The following is a 6,000-nucleotide window of genomic DNA, read 5'->3' as shown; positions in this document are numbered from 1 at the left end:
GGGCGCGCGGGCGGAGCGCTGCGGGAAGGGGAGGCTGAGGAGAAAATGGCGGGCGGGGGCTGAGGAGAGGACCGGGGCGGGGGGGGAAGAGGCCAAAAGTCAAAGTCAGGTGGCGAGCGGTGCGGGGTAGGGTCTGTGTCCGGCGACCAGAGCCGTGTCACCTGTTTCCGGAAGGTGGCAGCGCAGCGCACGAGATGGCTTTGAGGGTGTCCCTGCTGTTGTGAACGGTTAATGATAATGGTGTGTTAAAGGCGGCAGCGGGGCCGCTGCCCGCTTGGGGTTCGCGGCTGTGAGATTCATCGCTGCAGTGAAGTCTGTTAGCGTTTTTCTTTTACTGTTTATTGCCAGCGATTTATTAAAATGCACGGTGCTAATAGTGATGCGGAGGGAGGGAACTTTGAATGCTATATGTGTTCTAAAATTCCTGTCTATTAAATAAATGAAGTTTCTTCTCGGACCTTTGTAACCCGCATTTTTCCAGTGTGAACAGAAGGCATGGTGTAATAAAAATTGCATATTTAGTGTCGGTGTCAATTTTGACAGTGAAGTCCCATTTTAAGCTTTAATTCTCAATGTTAGTTTGAACGTAATATTTTTTAATGTTTGTGAGAGTGAGGGGCAAGAAAAGGAGATCTTTTTGACACAGTCGCTACCATTGGCACCATGCAGGGAAAGGCTGAGAATTGTTTTAGAAATTCAGATTTGTATCTGCTTCACCAAGCTGGCAGCTCAGGCTTGTTGAGCAAAAGCTGAAAGCTGTCTTAATTATACCTTTCTTTTCCTCCTCTTTGTTCCTTATTAACTGGTGTGGTAACTTTGTGGTGGTTTAAGCGCCGCTGACAGATTAATTGCTTCTATCTCAAGTCAACTGTGTGGAACGGGGGGCTATGGGAATCAGTTTTCTGGAATCCAAAGGATTCGACTGCTCACGCATAGTTTGCTGAAAGGAAAACAACATTATATTTTCTGAAACAGAATATGCCCGTTTCCTTTATTGAAATAAAAACAGCAGAGGTGCCTCCCAGGTAAAATGAAGTTCAGGGGTGAGGCTTGGACCTGAGAAGGGAGAAGGTACAATCACCCACGTGGGCAGAATTCGGGCAGAGGTTCGACAGTTGATCAACACTCTCTCTCTTCAGTTTAGCCTTGTCCCACGGTGGCCCTTCCTTCCCCATGGTGGGCTCCCTCCTCCTCTGGTGTTGTCACCCAATTTCCACGGACGTGCCTCCAGCTACCTTCCCCTGCAGGGGGTGGTGGGGCTAATGTGAGGCTTCCTGGGACCTTGCTAGGTTTGTGTGCTTACGTGGCCTGTCAGACTGGTCTGTGAAACCGTAATCCCTTCTCCAAGGAGATTAGACCCTGGAAAGGAAGGAAGTTAGAGCTGCTTTAGTGCTCTTATCTGGGAAGTCCCCTAGAACCATGTTCTTGGTTCCTTCTGGGGCATTTCTAATTACAGTAGCTTACCAAGAGATCTGGTGCTGACAAGGGGTCTGATATTTAAATAATTTCAATATCAGTTTTGCAGAGGTGCAGCACTTAAGTCTAAATCCTGTTACCGGGTGACCTAGTGTCTGTCAATTGTACCTGCCGTAACACTCCTGGACATCTAATACATGTGAAGGCAGAAAGGCTGTAGGCAGAACTTGCCGGTGTTTAAGTCGAACTGCAGCATGGTGTGGAGTGGCAGGACCAGCACTGCCACCCAGTCACTTCACACTTCATTTTGTCGTAAAGACCAGAGAGAGGTGCTGCCCTGTGCTATGATCTGGGAAAACCAAAGGAAAGGAAACAGGCTGGAACAGAGAGGCCCAGGAGCTGCCGGGATGTTTTGTGAGCCTTGTTGAAAGGACCTCCAGGAACATCTTCACGCACCTGCTTCGCTACTCGTTTTACACAACACCACGAGCAGACCCGCTGCTGATTTTCTGTTGAAAGAGCCCTCTTTGGTTGTGGTCCTTAAAGGTGTCGGTGCTTTGCTCAAATGCCAGCCCAAGTACCTGAAACCAGCTTCTCCCAAACATCATCACGAGTGCCAGCATGCGTGTTGAAGATAATGGGGGATTGTGTAAAATTCGTTTGGTTTCTGTTTATTTGAATGACTTCGAGCCAAATGAGCGATGCTTCTGTGTGATTACTTATTTGCACCTGCACCATCCCACTGATCTTATTGTTGCATACGGACTCTTGCGAGCCCACGGAGGTGTCGTGTTGAAATGCACTCCCCACTTTGCACAACCCCAACTGCAGCGCTACATAAGCAGTCACAGGTTCACCCTCCCTTTGCTTGTGAGTGACAGGCAGATATTTACTTTACACAGCTAGAATGCCGAAGGTGGTTCTCCAGACATGGGACACCACCGTACACCGGTGTCATTACTTCTCAGGCAGAGGGGTTTTAACCTGCCCAGACTAACTTTTCACTCTGTGTGTTGGGATTAACTGCTCCAACATTAAATGTCCCAGTTCTCCCCTTTTTATCTGTCTGTGGCTGCTATTGATAACAGTGGGAATGCCAGGAACTTTCCTCAACTCATCTCTAGAACTGCATCGTGCATCCTGCTCAATGATGTCTCTCAAGAAACTTGATCAGCTTTTGGGAATGGGCGTAGCTTGGTTGTGTTAGGTAGCTTCCCCCAAAAAGACACAACAAAAAACCCTAGAAATCCAGAAAAAATCCCAGGAAACCCCCAGGGGAAAAAAACCCCAACCCAATAAAAAAACAGTGTCAGAAATAATATTCTGCTCTATTGCATTGTCAGAGTCTATAGAGTAGCTCTGGTTTCCACCTGTAGAGCTCGGAGGAAAGCTTGCCTCTGCCTTTAAGGTTGATATTCTGTACCCCAAAATGAGGAGATCACCTACTTCAAGCTCAGTCAGCCCCAAACAGCCAAGTTTCTGCACACCTTGTTTCTAGCATTTAGTGTATTTGAAAAGCCCAGAGGTAACCCGCTTTTGGAAGGAGAGCAAAGGCTAAGCCAATTGCTGCCTCTCAGCAGAGGTCTTTGGCAGGACTGGGTGGATACATGTGGCCATGGAGCGGGATAGCATGCCCAGTTCTGTCCTCCCAGCAGGAGGAGATGGGACCACGAAAAGATGCCCCACACGTAGTTGCACCCATCAGATGTGTGACATATGGCTGCGTTCGGTGGGTATGCGGTTGAAAAACATTGTCAAGCAGCCTCTTGTCTCTGGAAGACATCCATTCAACACTTGGGCTTTTAAACTTTGCCATTAAAAGGCTGCATTTTTGGTACAAAGGGCAGCCTCAGCGTGGGGGACAGATGGCACTTTACCTCAGTAGGGCCCTTGTAGTCCATATGAAGCCGGAGCCACAGGTGGCTGAGGTTTGAAAGCGCCTTCCCCCCCCACCCCCGGTGGCTTTGCCATAACAACTGGAATTTGTTAGATGAAGACATCTGCTGCAGTACAGGATGCGGGCTTGGCGAGGGGCTCCTCTCATGTGCTCGAGGCAGGACCAAGAGGCCGCGCTTGAAGGGGATGATTAATGGAGGAGAAGCTGCTTACTCAGGGACCGAGGGGAGCACATCTTTCTTCAAGATCGCTGCTTGGCTTGAGAAACACGCTTTTAAAGTCAATTCTGCAGCTATATAAACCAACAAGGAGGCATTCAATTTCAGCTTTTTTTTTTTGTTGTTACAGAAGCTCGCGTTGCCTTTACATTTATATATTTTGGAGAGAAAACTATGCACAGCACTAGACTTTATCCATTTGATCTTTTATCTGAAAAAGGTAACGTATGGCTATCTTGTCCCCGACACTTGTGCATGAAAGGCAGCAAAGTGAAGAAAGACTGCAATAACCTTTAGAGTGGTTTTATTTGTTCTAGTGCAGATGATGCAGCGAGGTAATCGCTACCGTAGCTTTTTACTGTGCTTAAACAGCTGTCGTGTTTATCAGAAATAGGTCCACACCCAAAAAGTAGCATTTTAACACAATTAGCTGCATTTTCTTAACTGATGTACAAAGTTCTGCTTAAAAAGCTGTGTTTAAGAGCATAGCATAATGATTTAAGCATACAGCTACAATGACAAGTTTTATACCAGTAATATCAACAGCACAAAACCCACACAGCTTGTCTTAATGTTTTGGTACACTTGAAGCTTGTGTTGTGGTTGTCTAACTCCTCTAAAATCAATATAAAATGGAGCAACTTACAGCTTTAAGATTTTCTTTGACTTTCGCACATGCTGTGAACCTTTCCAGATTTTTTTGGTCATTTTGTTTGGCCTTATTCCTCTCCAATACATTTTGTTTAAACTTAGAAAGCTGTAGATCTTAATTTTTGTTCTGCATACCAAATGCCTCAATATGATTTGGAGTACAGACGAGAAATCCTAGTTTTGTAAATGGGCATAGTGTTATATATTCCCAAACTCTAGAACTTTGCATTAGTCTCTCTGGGTGGTAACTTGGGGGTGTGTGTTTGTTTGTTTTTAAAGGTTAGTATACGGGCTAATTATCAAACTGATGTTGCTCACCTGAATCTGTTCTTGTCAGTAATTTAAAACACCTGATAGAAGAATCACCATGAGAGTTTAGCATGACCCAAGTGAGGTGTACAGCAAATACCCTAAAAGGCAAGGTAAGCTTGCTGCAGATGAATTAATTTAGTCTTTTTGTAAATTCCAGCTTCACGTGGCTTGAATTTTTAAAATGCTGGACAATCCACTACTGAAACAGGATGCTCTTAGCTAAATTCTGTGGGGCCCAATTTCACTTATCAGACTGTGCACATTGTTGTTACAAAAATACAAAAAGAAAGAAATAATGATTTCTAAAAATTGAGTATTTGTACACCATGCTTTGCAAGTAAAATTTGTTTAGTGGTTTGATGACAGCATCACAAGGTTCTGTGTATTGAAGTCAACTAGCCAGCTGCTCATGTTAGTTTACATGGTGCTTTGTTTTTAACCGTGATTTCATGTTTATGGAAAGGGTACACTAGCATGCTGTTACTCAAAACATAGCAAAAAATATACATAAACCAGATTTTTCAAAAATATTTGAGTGCCCAAGTTAAGGATCCTTGATAATTTGATAATAATAATGATGATAATAAATTCTGTCACCCTGACCAATCCCCTGTGTGTACAGAGCTCCCTTGCTTGGCACACACGGTTTGCGTACGGGTTCTATTCTCCACTACAAGGCACCTTTCAAAACACTTAAGTTTTAAACCAGCAGTACTCATCCATTTCTTCTTCTTTCTGGCCTACTGGAGAATTCAATTAGCTAAGAATCTGGGGATGGAAGTCCTTACGTTTTCATTATTTAGCTCAGAGTGCCTACAAATTTTGTTTTCTGACCTCTCTGTTGGTTGCTTCATTTCCAGAACAGTGCTGTCATGGGGAGTTATGATTGCGGAGAGAAAAATGGCTAGGAGAAGTCCCTTGGAGGAAGGAGAAAGATCTAATGGAGATGCAGTGCAGAAAAGTAAGCTGGGAAGGTGTGTTCAACGCTGACCCATACTGCTAAGCAGCTAGCACGTTGCGTTTTTAGACAGGATGGAGTTGTATTCGTGGATAAAGAGAATTTCTGCAGCAACACCTGCGCAGTGTTGGTCTGACCAGCTCGCCAGACCCCTTTAGACAAAAAGCAATTTCACCGCGAATGGTTTTCATGACGATATATATGTAACCCTGACACCCATGCGATGCCGGGCATGCTTGGTGGGGGTCACCTGAGCCTTCTTGCCTCCAAAGCTGAGCGTTGCAGGGGGTCGGTTCCCAGTGGCCGTGGGGCTATGCCCGGGCTTTCCTTTTTGCACAGAAAGGCCGGGCAGTCAGCGCTCTTCCTGAGCCTTCTTGCCTCCAAAGCTGAGTGTTGCAGGGGGTCGGTTCCCAGTGGCAGTGGGGCTATGCCCGGGCTTTAGTTTTTGCACAGAAAGGCTGGGCAGTCAGCGCTCTCGATGCAGGGGATCAAAAAGCAACATGAAGTCAGCGCATAGGTTTTTCATTTCTCATTTCAGAGAAACCTAGC

This window comes from Charadrius vociferus, unplaced genomic scaffold, assembly GCF_000708025.1.
Source record: "Charadrius vociferus isolate BGI_N301 unplaced genomic scaffold, ASM70802v2 scaffold444, whole genome shotgun sequence".
NCBI lineage: Eukaryota > Metazoa > Chordata > Aves > Charadriiformes > Charadriidae > Charadrius > Charadrius vociferus.
The sequence above is the reverse complement of the archived record's forward strand: the minus strand, read 5'-3'. Positions refer to the sequence as shown.